The 16745-nt window shown below is 35.2% G+C and overlaps 1 protein-coding gene across 4 annotated transcripts in view; it reads left to right on the top strand.

Annotated features, from left to right (window-relative positions):
• Positions 1-16745, top strand: part of LOC150092624 (uncharacterized) — a 79328-nt gene that overhangs the window by 35447 nt on the left and 27136 nt on the right. For 3 of the 4 annotated variants that reach the window (XM_090414662.1, XM_090414663.1, XM_090414661.1), the window contains exon 3: positions 1241-1491. The exons of the other annotated variant lie outside the window; for it this stretch is intronic. The gene's annotated coding sequence lies outside the window, so the exon portion shown is untranslated. The remainder of the gene's footprint in view (positions 1-1240; positions 1492-16745) is intronic. 4 annotated transcript variants of the gene reach the window in all.

Here is a 16745-nt window from a genome sequence, read left to right as displayed (position 1 = left end):
CATCAAGGGAGGGCATCTACTTACAACTCTCCATCTCCACCACTCAATCTACCAACTACACCGAACCGCATCATTCACACCAACACCATCTACTGCCCACCACCACTACTGTTTTCACAGACAATCGCAAACATTTATGCCCACAGTGGGATTTGAACCTGCAGCCTTTCTGCTGGAGAGCAGATACGCTAACCACTTGGCCAACCAGGCCGACTTTTCTTAGCAGAAAAGTCTGCATGTCTGGCAATCTCCCAGGTGAATACCACACAATCATTTTCTCCAAGCAGAGCTAGCTTAGCTAGATTGATTACTGTTAAGTTCTCTGATACTATAACCACATTCAGCATTCTCAAACCTCGTGTCCCTCCCCCCCCCCCCTCCATGACATACTTTTAGGTAATTATTATTATTTGACAATTCCAGGGAGAGCATCTACTCTACAACTCTATCTCCACACCCACAATCCACCAACTACACCAACACCATCTACTGCCCACCATTACCACTAGTATTTTCACAGAAAATCACAAGCATCCAAGCCCAGTGTGGGATTTGAACGGCAGCCTTTTGGCTGGAGAGCAGATATGCTAACCACTCGACCAACCAAGCTGGCAATTATCGCTTAGCAGCTGTATAAATTCCATTTCCTTCCCTTAATCTGTCCCCATCGTATAAATCTCTCATAATAATTTCTCGATCTATACTAATTGTGCTAGTTTGCTAATGCATGTTATCTACTTTCTCTCTTATACCCTTCCTGAATTATAACAGCAACCAATTATATATTTCATCCTGTTAACCTCTATGATAGCCTCAAATGCATTTTGGATTTGCAAGTGATGTCAACTTGTAATTAGTGTGAAATATAATACTTTTATTTCAATTTGTTAATTTATATAACATTGCTTCTGGTTTCTGTACTTTGTATCACATTTAATTGAAAAAAAGACATACTCTTAATTTATTGCCATTTTTAGCTAAAAGCTGCTAAAGTGATCCTTTACTAAGTGATTTATACTTTAGTACAACTTGCTAATGCAAGGAATTGTAAGGTAAAGCTTTACCACTAGTAGGTATATGAAAAATTGTATACTGTAGTTTCTTTTATGATTAACCTCAAAATTTTTAGAAAGTGTAAAATTTTCTTATTATTCATTCCTCATAGCTATCCAAGGGAGAATTTATGTTTTGGCTAATTATTTCATTTTTGATTGTCAGTTCTAATATAATTTTTATACAGGTTAATTCCATGACTTCCTGACAAAGAAAGAGATCTGTGGCTGCATGAAGGAATCATTTCCAGCAGATGAATTTTCTGAAAATGTGCTTGATAACCTAATTTGGGAATGAATTTTCAAGTCTAGGTTTTCATCCTATTTTGATGTGAGATATATATACTCCTGATAGCTGACTGCTTGTTCTTATATCATGCTGTTTCCTGTTGAACATATAATCTTCCATCTTGGATGGATCTGTCTGCAGCATACAAAGGTAAAACCTAAAAACTGGCATGTGCCACATTTTCTTCTGTCTCACATCACCAAAGTGCGGATATTCTTCAGGCTGCCTATAAGCTTAAATTTATTACTTCAATTTTTTTAAAACCTTTCTTGCTTTCTTATTGTAATATACTTGAGCTCAGTTTTTACAAATTAGTTAGCTAGTTTACCTGAGGTGATTTCCACAAAGTTGGTGGTGCAATGCACAATGTATGCAGGCATCTGTAGCATGAAAATGGAGGCAACTTTGAATGAATCTCAATTTTAATGGAACCTCTAACATGGTTATCGAGAAAGAAAACACATTAGACGAAGTAAATAACTTTTATGAAATTACCACAAGTATTTCATGCTGAAACTCACAGTCACTAGTGTGGAACAAATATTGATGGTTTTGCTATGTAGATGATATATTTGACATTTGACCTCATTCCAAAAATGAACTAACTACCTTCTTACTTGGACCTCTGACATATCAGGAGCCTGCATCCATCTGATCCACTCTGGTGCTCCAGTTTTGATGGTCCTGACACCAGGTGAAGGAACAGTGCCTGATGACAAGTTGTCAACAGTGGTACATGATTAGAGCATCAGCTCTTTTAGCCCATGGTATGCAGAGTACGCCATACTGTTCGCATACTGATGCAGCTTGGACCTCTGACATTGAAACTGGATGTGATTTGTTTGGCTGTTGCCCTGTAGTTTGTATGAGCTTGGACAGTCTATGTAGAGTTGCTGTCAGCTACCACTTTCTCGCTGGGTGCTGGTACAGCTGTTGATGGTATACCCGTGGTAGACCCTTGAGAACAACCCTAGGGTTCTTACTAGTTGGGTGATAGAATGATCCATCTGTCTTGTGCCAATAATATGTCCATGATCAAAGTTGCTAAGATCACCACATTTACCCATGTTTGTCAATTACAACACACTGTTGGGAAGTCTTGATGTATTCCGGTTTGGGTACATTTCACTCTGTGCAGGGGATGCAAGTTAAGGTGACAGTAGTACGAAGCAAGTTTAGTGTACGGCCCCCATCTTAGTGTTTGATACACCATCGACACTAAATTGAATCATTTTAATCTCAGTATGTCATGTAATAGGTTTACACATCTTCTTTTTACTGGAAGTAGCAATCCCATTACTTTGAATTTTATTTACTATTAACAACAATAAGATAACATACATACAGATAAATATCTGTACGTATGTACAAACAAATAAATAACATAACTACAAAATAACATACATAAAACAACATACAGACAAATCGGCCCTTCAGAACACTTGCAATTTACAAACAAAAAATACTAGTTTTGGTGGTGGTGGAGGTAGTCGTTGATGGAGATGATTCATAGTAGAGGTTTGGTGTAGTGGTTGAGACAGTTGTAGGTGTCCTTCTGCGATGAGTCTTCAGACTCCTTGGAAGTGTCAGGAATAATAATAATAAAATAATAGTTATAAACAATTTATAATTCACAGTGAAACACCAAAATACAGTGAAATGCAGTGAGCAATGATATCATAAATGAACATGCATGAACTGCATATCATTAAACTCATCAGAGTTCCACGTCGCTAAAACCTTTGCTTCCACGGGCACTGGTCATAATTGAACAGTGTTGTATGAGTGGATTGTCATAAAGTTAAGCATCATAAGCATGGTATTACTGTAGATCAGAGTTCTGCACACCACTTTCCAGAAAATCAGGGTTGTCAATTCCTTAATTAATAGAGCACATAACATTTCTTTTCTTCATTCTTACCACAACATGATCTCTCACCATTAAAAGTTTAATGGAATCAAATCGCTACAACCGTCATCACATTGAAATGATAATAGATTCCTACATTCCTATGATGGTGGATACTACAATAGAACACAGGGTTCCAATCCTATATATATTTTTGGCATTTCTGAACCTACAAGTAGAATCTTGAAGAATTTTTCTGTCATCAAAATTTCTAATCTCTTACCAACTACAAAAGACAAACTTTTGCCTGTTTCCAGCTGTTGTTTACCAGATTCCTTGTGAATGTAATTTAACATACTTCAAACAGACAAGCTGTTCTGTGGAAAAATGAGATTAGTGAAGATCAATGCTATATTGAAGTCAAACACAGTACTCTTTAGAAGTAGGTTCCTCCTTAAAGAGATGTTCATATTTAGAAACTACTTCTATGGAAGCATTTCTAAATATAAACATCTCTTCAAATAAAGTTTTGAAGTTCTGTGACATTGGGCTAATTTGAATTAATGATTCTCACCCGCCCATCTCTCTCTCTCTCTCTCTCTCAAAAATTTGGCAGATCCTGTGTAAATATCAGAAATGATTTATTATACATCTGATGTGATCTTTCTAGCATATGGCACTTACTGTTATTGGTTAACCAGGCTATTGTATTTGCCTTTTATTTGGTTTCTTTGAATTGCTTGTTTGTTTACACTGATGATGTACTGTTAGTTTTGGTAGCAAATATTTGTACTTATCTCATTAAAGTTATTTACTGTATCTAATGTGTTTTTTCTCAGCTTTAAGTGAAGTTGAACTATTGTAGAGTTGCTTCAGTTTTCAAATGTGATTTCCAGCTACACAGTATGTCAAAAACACCTTTTATCACCTTTGCCAATTAATTTTTTAATACACCTTTGCCAAGTAATATACTTAAAAACAGCAAAAAAATTAGTAAATAAATTTTTTGTGGATCTGATTTTAAGAATATATAATTTAATTTTTTTTATTTAATGACTTATAGAAGAAGAAAAACTGAAATTAGATTCTCAGCATTTAAGAATTATATGATCAGCTTATGATACATTTTGTTTTTATTTATTTTTTGGTGGTGGTTGGATAGTGGAGGACTAGGAGAGTAAAGGATTTTTGGGAAACTTAAAATTTGCTATTCAATGATTATCCCCCTTCCCTTATTGGCATGGTAACAGAATGCTTAACTAATACTGATATAGTATGTAACAATCTCTGAGAGCTTTGAAACATACAGGCCATAATGTTATTATTATTCGTGACACCTCCAAGGAGTCTAAAGACTCATCGCAGGAGGACACCCATTGTACAACTCCCCATCTCCACCACTACACCGAACATCTACTACCAATCATCTACATCAGCACCATCTACCGCTCACCACCACCACAACTAGTATTTTTTTTGTCTATAAATTGCGTGTGTTCTAAAGGGCCGATTTGTCTGTATGCGAGATGAAAAACCCGAGTTTCTGGGAGAAAAAACCCTGCTGCCTCCGTATGAAATTGGCTAACTCACCTTCGATTGAAAAAGTCCATATAAAGATTCCTCCTGTCATGACGAGACTCGAACTTAGGCGTTTTCCAATTGAAGGCGCAACGTACCATCGTTCTTCCAATTGCGCTACGGAGGCGCTTATATATAATATATAGTGTAATATATACCACTTGTTATATATTAAACGCACACTGCATTTGTAAAATATTATGTTCCTGACTAAAGTATCTGATGGTTTTCTCACTCTCAGTAGCAGTGATAACCTGAGTGCTGGCATGCACGCACACACGATGCAGTTCAATCGCTATCATGTTGTAAGTTGAAAAGGTCATAAGTAAATCAGAAAACACTATATGAACCATAACGATACGTAACATGCTGGACTGCTAAAATGCGTAGGCATGTTTTGTTGTATTTTAAACTGATTTTACTCTTTGGTTATAATGAAATAATACAATGTAAAAATTATAATCAGCTGGAAATGTGAAGAGTAGTTCTTCCAAGCTGCAGCTTTAATTAATACAATTCATTGAACAATTCATTAAAAGAGGCAGGGGAGGTTAGATAATTAATAGCAAATTCAGGTATTGCAACAGAGCTCTTTGAGGATGGGTCACTAGATATATAACTTGTGCAAGGTCTAGGCACATCTTCAGAGGTGAGGTGACATCAGGAGTGGGCTTTAAAAATTTGTACATTGTGTCCAATTTAGTCGTAGCTTTTCTTTTCTGCAAAAATTTCTCTGTAGTAGACAGTTACAACGTACATTATTTATCTACTGTACTAAATCTCTCCATGTTTTGATCCATTTCCTCAAACATCTGAAGTGCCTTATTAACAGAGGCAAAATGCTTCTGCAAATTTTTTGGGGGACTGTGTTTCCTCTTCTTGTCTTTGTTGAATCTTGTAAATATGTGAACATATATTTACAACAGCTTCTTGCAAACACCATTCCATATGCTCCGCTTTCACTTCACTCCCTGCTGCATCTGTAAGATATTATTTTCCTGACTATCAGATAGTATCAGATAGTTTTCTTGCTCTCAATAGTAGCAATAGCCTGAGCAAAAGTACTTCTTGAATAATATAGCCTTAAAGAGAGCAGTAGTAGTACCTTGGTCCATGGGTTGCAGAGGTGAGGTGGTATTGTATTCATTGAATGTGTTAATCGAATGACTGTCATAAGTACGAGTGGTTGTAAGTTCCATACATTGTCAGTTGAGGACTGTGTGTGTGACTGTCTATGTATATATATATATACACACACAAACACACAAGCTCTACCAATAAGCTAATTAAAATTAAATAAAAAAGCTGCAGTTGCCAAGATTTTAATTACACTAATCTGATATTTCAAGTAATTCTTGAAAGGAGGTTGCAAGTTTCTTTTCTATCCTATCTTCCTTTTCATGTTAGGCTCAGTGGCCTGTCATCACGGCCAAGTGAATTGTCTTCTTAGAAATCTATTTACAACTTATGATACTGCAGTTAATCATGTCTACATTTCGCACTGTCTGTAAATTGGCAATATTCTGGCTAGTTTTCCTGTTTTGAAGGATGAAAAAACTGGAGTTTCTGGGCCAAAAAATCCTTCCATCTCCATATGAGACTAGCCATCACTCACCTTCACTTAAAAGCACTGATAAAAGTTCTTCTCTTCCTAGAGAGGATTCAAACCAAGTATTTCTATCCAAAGGGTATAATTGATACTGACTGACTGAGCTATGGAGGCTCACTGACTAATCTTTGTGATCTGTAATTTGTGAGAACCCTTTCATTAACATAGTAGTATGTAGTATTGCTCTTTATTTCAACATTTAGGCTTAGTAATCATTATTGCAAACCTCTGTGGATTGAGACTAATAAAAACTATATAAATAAAATTGGGAGGGGTTAATTTATCTTACATGAGAAAAGCATTTTTTAATTATCAAAATATAATAAGAATAAAATCTTTTATAATTGCACATATGCAATAGTCTGCATTTTTTATAAACAAAATAAATTTGTTTTGTTTGCGATAGAAGTTTTATGATTTTTATGACAAACAATCTGTAAACAATAATATTGAAATACGTTATATATTTTTTTATTTTTATACTTCAAGTGATAATCAATGGTACCAATCAAGGGGCATTATTTTATAGTCCTATTTATTTATATGTGATTACCAAAGGTGAATTCTTATTTGTAAAATGATAGTAACAGTAACTATAATATTTTATTTAATAAAATCACTTTCGAGATGATGAGACGATTTTACATGAAAAAAAAAATAACTCGCTGTCTGGTGCACATCACTGTATATAAGAGTAAGGAATGATATCTACTGAAAGTAGTAATATTTAATGCCATAAAATGATTTCCTGAGGTGCAGTCACTAATTCAAATAAATATCTAGAGATCCTTGGTATAATAAAAATAGGAATACTGGAGGTAAAAATAAGGAACAGGAGGATATAAGTTTAAAGTTAATAGAGTTGTATAAGGGAAAGAGACAAGTTAAAGATTTGGGAATTGACGATAAGATATATAATATAGAAGAGAGATATGAAGAAATAAGATAAAGTAAAATATAGAAAAACCCTAAGATATTACAATGACGCAGTAATGACAGGATATTAAAAAAAAAGGATATTAAAGAAATAAGGATAATATAGATAAAAAAACACACTCCAGTTTACATTATACTGCATTTTGAAATACGATGCTTGCTTCTCATTCTAGCAATCAGGTAAATGATTTTCTTTTTCTTCTCCAACTTCTTGCATATTCATTGAATCAATGTGCGTATTATCTTCAACTTCATCCTCGAATTCATTTTCAACTGCAGTAGAATCAGCAGAATCACTTTTCATTATTTTTTCTTTCCCAAGAATATTTAATAAATTTTGACTGTCTTTTCATGTTTGATATATATTATATAAGGGGCTCATACGAGCCCCTTATAGCTCACCACTGGGTATATGTAAGTGTTATATATTTATAAGAGTGAAATGTACAAGTTAAATTTTTAATTTAAGCTGGTATAAATGTAATCTTGACAATTGCAAATATATGCTGTTTGGTAGTATTAAATGAAAAGTAAGAAAAAGCTTTATCAATGCAAGTTGAATGTGACAAGATTTAGAAAAAGTTAATGAAAATAAGGATTTAAGTATTTTGATTGATAGAGAATTTAAGTTCAGGAAATATATTGATAACACAGTTAGTAATATTTAGAGGATTAAGTTTAATGAAAAGCTTTACTTGTGGGCAAGGTATGATACTATTATTTCAATCTTTGGTCAGACTGATATCAGATTATGGATCACAATATTGCTTGCCCAAAGTTTTAATAGTTATCAAGAAATATTTATCATGATAGTTAAAGAAATTGTTGGTTAGCTGTAATTTCTTGAATTTATCTAAAAGTAGACGAGGTAGTATAGAAAAAGTTTGCTGCATTTAGCACAATTGTGCTCTACTAGGAGACATATTGAAAAGTTAGTAAAGAAAACAGTCTAATATTGGTTCCTTGTAATTTAGTTCATCTCTCACTATTTGATTGGTCTTGTTCTCAGTCCATTTAATTTGGTTTACTTTTTGTAAACATTTGGATTCAAACACTCGTAATTTTATTTCTTTCTTTGTTATCCAACTTTCAGATCCATAGAGGACCACAACAATACCATTCAGTTGTATATTTTTAGTTTCAGCTGTTTACTTATTCTATTACTATTCCAAACTTTATTTAGCCTTCCTATTACAGACAAATCTATTCTATGATTTATTGTTTTCATATAATTTAGATCTTCACTGATGAGTGATCCCAAATTGAGTTACTTGTTCAGTATATTTATTATCAATATCAATGTTAACTAGTTTCTTTTCTTTCCCTATTGTCATTATAATGTACAATTGCAAGGGCTGGATGTCAATAGAGCGTGGGAAGTGGTCAAGGAGCATTTACAGGAGGTTATGAGTGATTGTATACCTAGGGTCTGAATAGTAAAACAAGTAGGAGTTAAATGGATGAATAACACCATTAAGCTTGAGCTGCAAAAAAAGAAACAACCGTAGAAGGAATTTAAAGAAAGAGGTTACCTGCAAGTACACGAACGGTATAAAGTGCAGGCTAAAAGAGTAATGAGTGTGGTAAAAAAAAGCAAAAGCATATTATGAAAGGAAACTAGCTATGCAAGCTAAAGAGAATCCTAAATAGTTCTTTCAATATGCTGCAAGCAAAAAAAAAAAAACTGTACACGGCAAAATGATTTTAAGGAATGACGATAGTTTTACTGAGATTTAACGATGGAATTACTTTGCAAGGGTAATATCATACAGCGAGCACTTTTCAAGAGTATATCATCCAGGTGGTGACATTGAAAAAATGAAGGAACCGTTAGTTTATATGGGAATTGTGATGAATGAAGTGGAGGTGAATAGTCTATTACAGAACCTTAATGTGAATACATCTGTGGGATTGGATGGTATACCTCCACGGGTCTTACGTGAAGTGGCTAAAGAATTATCAGTGCCCTTGACCATGTTGTTTAATCTGAGTCTCGGATCTGGTTTAGTCCCGAAGGTGTGGAAAGAGGGGAAAATAGTTCCACTGCATAAAGGAGGATTCAAGACTACTGTTGCAAATTACCGACCGATCAGCATATCAGGAGTCGTTGTCAAGGTCTTGGAGAGTGTAGTCAAGGGAAAAATACAGGAATGGATTGATGAAAATGAGATACTGTATGGGGGACAGCATGGCTTTGTGAAGGGGTAGATCATGCCTCGGTAACTTGCTCAAGTTTTATAACACAGTGACGGCTGAACTGGATAAGGGTAATGGGTTTAGTGATACTGCTAGACCTGGCTAAGGCATTTGACAGGATACCACATGGAATTCTAATCCATAAACTACAACATGTGGGAATGAATATAGGGTTGGTGAGATGGATAGGTGGGTGGTTGATGGAGAAATATCAGCGAGTAGTTTATTCAGGAGTAGAGTCCAAAAGACTGCCTGTAACTAGTGGTGTGCCGCAGGGTTCTGTTCTTTGGACCACTGCTGTTTAATTTGGTCATTAACGATATAGGGAAGGATCTAAGAGGAACAGTTCATTTGTTCACTGATGATGCAAAGTAGGGTAGGGCAATAGTGAATGCAGAAGATGTTAAAATCTTGCAGGACGACTTGGATAGATTGGAGTTCTGGGCTAAGGTGAATGGATGTCAATTTAATGTGACAGAATGTAAGGTTATGCATTTTGGGGTGAAAAGATTAGCAGCAGTATACAACATTGGTGGAACTGTACTCCAGGAGATTGATGAGGCCAGGGACTTGGGAGTGTTGACCTCATCTCGACTACTGTGCCCAGATTTGGTCACCTAGGTTTCTTCTTGATGGGGAGGAGGTAGAGAGGATCCAGAGGCGAGTGACCAAGATGATAGCAGGTCTATGGAATGAACCTTATGAGAACAGGTTGAAGATTTGTGGGTTGCAGACATTAGTTGATAGGGGGAAAAGGGGAGATATGATTGAGACATACAAATTGCTAAAGGGTTTCTATAAGATTAATTCAGAGGATATTTTTGATATCAGGACTGGTGGTGGGAGAACTAGGGGATACCTATGGAAGTTGGGAAAGAGTGTGGTTAGCAAGGGTGTTAGAGCTGGATTCTTTACTTTTAGAGTGGTAAATGAGTGGAATAAGCTGCCAGAGTCTGTTGTGGGTACTATGGCGGTGAATGAGTTCAAGGCAAGGTATGATAGATACTCTGAGAGTGTCGTATAGTGTCGAGGGAGGCCCTAAACATCATGTTGTGGACATGATGTTTAGGGCCTCCCTCGATGAGTCTAAGGACTCCCTGGAGTCGTCCGTAATAATAATTATTATTTTAGTTTTAGAATTTTAGTGAAATTTATACTCTTATTTATGGCTAATTTGGTTTATTTTGCTAATCATGGATTTCAGATCTTCTTTGCTGTTAATAAGGACTATATCATCTGCATATTTGATATGGGTGATGTTGGTTCCATTTACTGAGAAGTCTAGAGCTTCTCCAACATTACTAATATATTAAATAAGTATGGTGAAAAGTGGACAGCCTTGAATAACTCCTTTTACAATAATGTATTTCTTCTGTTTCCGTTTTATTAAATTTCACTATTGTCTACTTAATGAGATTAATAATATAGGATCTATGTTAGTTTTTTCAAGGAATTTGATCATGTATTTTCTGTCTATTGTATCGAAAGCCTGTTTATAATCGATGAAACAGCAATAAAGAATAGAATTGTTTTCTGTTGTAAGGTCTGCCAGTTTCTGTATTACAAAAATTGCATCATCTGTTTCTCTGCCACTTCTGAAGCCCATTTTTTCCTCTTCTAAGATTTCTTCATAGATAGATTTAATTCGGTTTTGTATAATATGGATGAAAATCTTATTAAGTAGAGAGATAGGTTTATACAGTGGTGCACCCAGAGGGGGATAAGGGGCCCGGGCACCCCTCAAAGAAAAGGAAAAAACACTAGAAAAATTTCCAAAAATTTTTTCCTAATTGAAATTCATTTTTTTTATTTATGTTATGTGCTACTTATGAATTAGTGATCGCTGCAGATGCTCAGTTATAGGTCGTATGCGATGTGTAGTGTGTATTCGCAAAACGTCTACTCAACTCGGCCCCTCCAAGATTAAATCCTGAGTGCGCTACTGGGTTTATAGTTAGCACATAGTATTTTTATGTAATGGAATTATTTTTGATATCTTCCAATTCTTAGGAAATTTCTCTTTGTTTATTATTCTTTCCTTAAAAATGTGATCCCTACAGATAATAACAGTAGTGACAATGTGCAGCCTTGCTTTTGTTGTGTCCCAATTTACGATTATTAGGCTTTCAACTATCCTTACATGTGAAACTCTACTTGTCTTTGTCCAAATCTTATTTATATACGAGATTTCACCCAAATACAAATATTCAAGCTTCTCCTCTCCTTAGTGTCCTTAAATATTTATTTTATACTGTGCCTTTCAGGACATTTAGTTTAAGATATTAAATTCAAAAACAAGGAGCAATTACCAAGATATGTCTGAGTGTGAAATTAATATACAGTCGTGACCTTTATCTCGTAACTTAACAACCCCCCCCCCCCAAGTGCGCGCGATTAGATTTGTATGTTGTTACAAGTGGTGCATTGAGCGGCACTCTCAGACAACTGTATTTTCAATGAACAAAAGTTTATTGAACTCTTAAACATGGTATAATTCATCCTTTATCAAATAAAACTCAATTCAATAATAAGAATATATAATACAAATTTTCACTAGCTAAACACAAGTATTAGGTTAAGATCCTACACGAGAGTTGTGATCATATCGCCATAACAGATTCTATACACACAAACATGTATAATCCTAGAACTAGTTGATCCTTTGTCTAACCCCTTACTGGTTTGATCATGCTATAATTCTGTATTTTCTAGGACATATATAATCAGTTACTCTAATTTTCTCACTAAGACAATATGGATTAAAATTATTCTTTCGCTGAGCTAATACACACCTTTGACCTTCAAAACTCTCTTAATTAAAATACAATGTACATGCATAAATCTCTAGGCACATGAATATGTATTAATTAATATTAACAAGCTCATTTTTATTCTAGTTTGACATGTACTAAAGTCCTAATATAATTCTCATTAATCCTTTCTACTGTTCAGTAATCATAATGACTACAGTTACATATGATTTGAATTGACACGAGATTTTACAGTACCTTTTGACTTGGGTCTCTACTTTTTTCTGATATTTTACCTTCCTAGGACGAACTCTTCTATAACTTATCACTCCTAAGTTCCTTTGGCACTAAGATGGGCTTTCACAATCTTTACCTTACATTCTTCAATCGAGGACATACATAGGATCATCTATTCTATGACTGTGAAATTCACCATGTGGGCATTGACTTCTTTATAGAATTTTCTTTCTCTCGTTACGATCACTGGACGATGAAACACACTGACATTATCTTCTCTCTCTTTAACTAAACGGCATCCCTTATTTCTTACAATAGGAACACGGAATCGAAATTCCGCACACTTTGTTTCCTTATTGTGTCGGACAGAGAAAACTCCTAACCCATCACTCAGGAAAGCCGTGTGAGACCTATACGAAGACTCATGAAGAAAAACCTGAGGAACAAAGCCATGTGTGTGTGTGGGGGGGGGGGGGGGGGTTCCTAATCCTTTTATACGATGACCCCTACCGGCACCTTCAATTTCCTTTCTTCCCCCCTTACTGGAGTTGATTTCACTGACCAATTAGAGTGGTGTTTTTCTGCCAAAACATCATGCGGTCCGTGTGCACGCGACTGACATATGATGAAGTCTCAATTTGGGAATTATGACCTTGAGCTTTGGTTTTTGTTTAAGCTAACTTCTATGTCATCTATGCTAAATTAATCCCCCTTCCAAAATTTTCTAAGAATTAACTTGAATCTTTAATCTCTTATTTTAAGGGTAAAAACTAGCCTTTCACATACAAAATCCTATGACTAATCTTCTTTGCTTTACTTAACCTTATTTTATCATATCACAACTGTAATAAAATTCCCTTCCTTTTTTTTTTTTTTTTAATTTAGTTCAACAAACAATTTCAGCTATATTTTTCACTTGGATGCAAGCATGTTTTTCTTTCCTTTTTTTTTTTTTTTTTTTTTGTATTCATTACTTTCAAAGGCTCTTAACGATATCTGCTTAAGAACAAGCTTGCTTACTTAGTTATCTATACAGGGTTTTTATTTCTTCTCTTGTTACATCATGATAACTGAAATTTTCACATTCTTAAGTTATCAGGGTGTAACATTTTCTACCTGGTTTAATGGCAAACCAAAATATCTTAGTTTTAATCACTGAGCTGCAATTCAAGCTTATGTTGTTGCTCTGTATAAGGTTCCATTTACAACACGTTTTGAACGGTCAGTACCTGATCTCTCTGGTTTACAAATTTAAGTAGAGATGTTAAAATGTGATTAAGATGTTTAAATAGAGATGCTTATTATATTCCTGTGATTTTTCAGTTTTTTGTCATGAACTAAAAATCTGGTCCTTACATATTCTGGAGGACAGTTTCAGGTTGCTGATAGCTTTTTCTACCTCTGTTATTATTATTATCATCCAAAACTCCAGGTTGTCAAGGACTCATCAAGGGAAGCCATACATCATCCACACCAACTGTTATATCTTCTCTTAAACTGTTCACACTGAATGCTTCACTACTTAAACAGGCAAACTGTTCCATCACTCACTCTGCTCATGAGAGAAAAATCTAGCTCTTATCCCTTTCTTAACTGCACATCCGTAGATGTTCCCCCCCCCCTCTCTTCTCTCCACCTTCTATATATCGAAAAATTTCATCAGTTGATATCCTATAATGTCCTTTCAGAAGTTTATAGACCTCTGTTATATCATGTCTCTTTTTCCTGTTTACCAGTATCTGCAGTCCACATATTCTTTGTCTACCCTCATAATCTACATTTGATATGAGGATAATCAAGCAAACAAATCAAACAGAGATGATAATCCTCATATCACCTTTGTTTATTATTCTTCTTTACACATTTTCCACAGCTTCTTTATTCCCTCTGAACCAGGAGACTAAATCTGCACACATTAGTCTACGTTTTCATATGAAGGCTTGTAAAGAGGCAAAATAACTTCTTTATGTTTACATGTGAATGTTCATTTGCAATTTTTGCAATGTGAATTTTGAACTTCAGTTTCTGGTCCACCATAACTTTAGGATCCTTAGACTTATCAATTTCTTGTAACATAATCCCACTAATTTAATACACCATTGGAAAGCTCATGATGCTAAAATGCATAACTTTACGCTTACTAACATTGAATTGATAGCCATTATCATTTGCCCACTGTTCCAGATGATTCAAATCATTCTGTAAGTGCTGTATATCAGTAGCATTTCTGATTACCCTACCTATCTTTGCATTATCAGAAAACAGTTGATCATCTCCTGTCAGGTACTTCTCAATATCATTAATGTATAGATCGAACAATGGTCCAGGGACTGATCTCTTGGGGTAAACCACTGGTCACCTTAAATCTGGTAGATTCCCATCCACTATATATACCACTGTCTGATACCTATCAGCCATCCTCTTATCCAAGTCAGTAGTTTATATTCCAATCCCAAATTTTCCAGTTTATGCAACAGCCTTTCATGTGGTATCATATCAAATGCCTTAGCAAAATTTAACAGTATCATAGTGTATCCATTCCCTTCATCCATCTCATCCATAACATTATTATAAAATATGAGCAAATTGCTAAAATATGACCTCCATTTAGTAAAACCATGCTGTTTTTTTGCCAAGTAGCTTGTTTACTTGAGGGACAACTGTGCATTATTCATTCTGTATAAGTTACACCCAGACAGAGTTGAAAAATATTTAAGATAGATTAATTACAGAATTCCATCCTCTGTCAATAAATTGAAGGTGTCCTACTACACACAACTATCATCAAGGCCATCTGCTGCCCACCACCACCACCAACAGTATTTTTTGTCTGTAAATTACATGTGTTCTGAAGGCTGATTTGCCTGTATGCAAGATGAAAAAACCTGAATTTCTGGGAGGGAAAACCCTGCTATCTCCATATGAAATCAGCTAACTCACCTTCAGTTGAAAAAGCCCATATAAAGATTCCTCTTGAATGACGAGAATCAAACTTGGGCCTTTTCCAATTGAAAGGTACAATATACTGTCATTCTTCCAATTGTGCTACAGAAGCGCTAGTGGTCCCACTTCCAACTTCCATATAATGGAGTTGGAGAGGCCACTACTTTATAAAATTTTTTTTAGTTGAATCTGTTCATTAATTCAGTCTTGATCTGTTATTTTATCTTTTATTTTTGATCCAGTACGATCTCTGCCTTTAAATGCTGTGAGTTTTGTTTTATTCTGTGAAACTTTAGATTATATTGTTGGCTCATTTATTATTATTATTATACTGGTATTTCCATAGAGGCAGAAGACTCAATTGTGGGAAAACAATTATTATTATTAAGAGAGAGTGAAGAAGGCACCAGCTGTCATACTTGTTCTTGAATTCATCCACACTGCTTACACATCCACACATGCATCCACATGCACCACTCTATGAGTGAGAAAAATCTAGATCTCACCCCCCTTCTTGGTGGTATTCATTCTCAGCTTCCAAGGATACCCTCATGTCCTTTCTCTACCTTCCATAAAAAATTCCATCAACTGAAATCCTGTATGACCTTTTCAGAAGTTTGTAAGTCTATCAAATCATCCCTCTTTCTCTTGTTTGTTTGCTAGTGTCTGCAGTCTACAAATTGTAATGTCTTCATGATCAGTATTCTGCAATCCTGATATAATTTTTAACACTCTCCTTTGCACTCTCTCTCTCTACTATATCAGAATTACAACAGAAACCAGGAGACCAGATCTGTGCACAATAGTCCATGTGAGGTCTTATCAAGGTTTTGTAAAGAGGCAAAAGACATCCTTTTCTTTACATGTCAAAGTTCATTTCAACATTGCAGTTATCTTTTGAGTTGTATTTGCAATCTTTGCTACATGGACCCTGAACTATCTACTAACACTCCAAGGTCCCTAGCCTGATCAATTTCTTCTAGCATAATCCCACCAATATAATATGATATTGGATATCTTCTTCAACCATTTGGTTCTGTCCACTGCTGGACGAAGGTCTCACCTGTGGTTTTCCAGACCACTCGGTTTTCTACCTCTCCCATCCATCTCACTCCTGCATTTATTGACATTGAACTGGCATTTTCCCATGCCCACAATTCCAGTCTATTCAAATCATTCTGCAAGTATTGCATATCATCCACATTACTGATTAGCCTACTTATCTTTGCATCATCAGCCAATAGCTGTATGTCACCTGTCAAATCTTTTCCAATGTCATTAATGTACAAATTGAATAATAGTGGTC

Source organism: Typopeltis vanoorti, chromosome 25 (assembly GCF_054136105.1).
Source record: "Typopeltis vanoorti isolate ZY-2024b chromosome 25, IOZ_Tvanoo_1.0, whole genome shotgun sequence".
Classification (NCBI taxonomy): Eukaryota; Metazoa; Arthropoda; class Arachnida; order Uropygi; family Thelyphonidae; genus Typopeltis; species Typopeltis vanoorti.
Note: the sequence above shows the minus strand (reverse complement) of the source record. Positions and strands in the feature narration are given on the sequence as shown.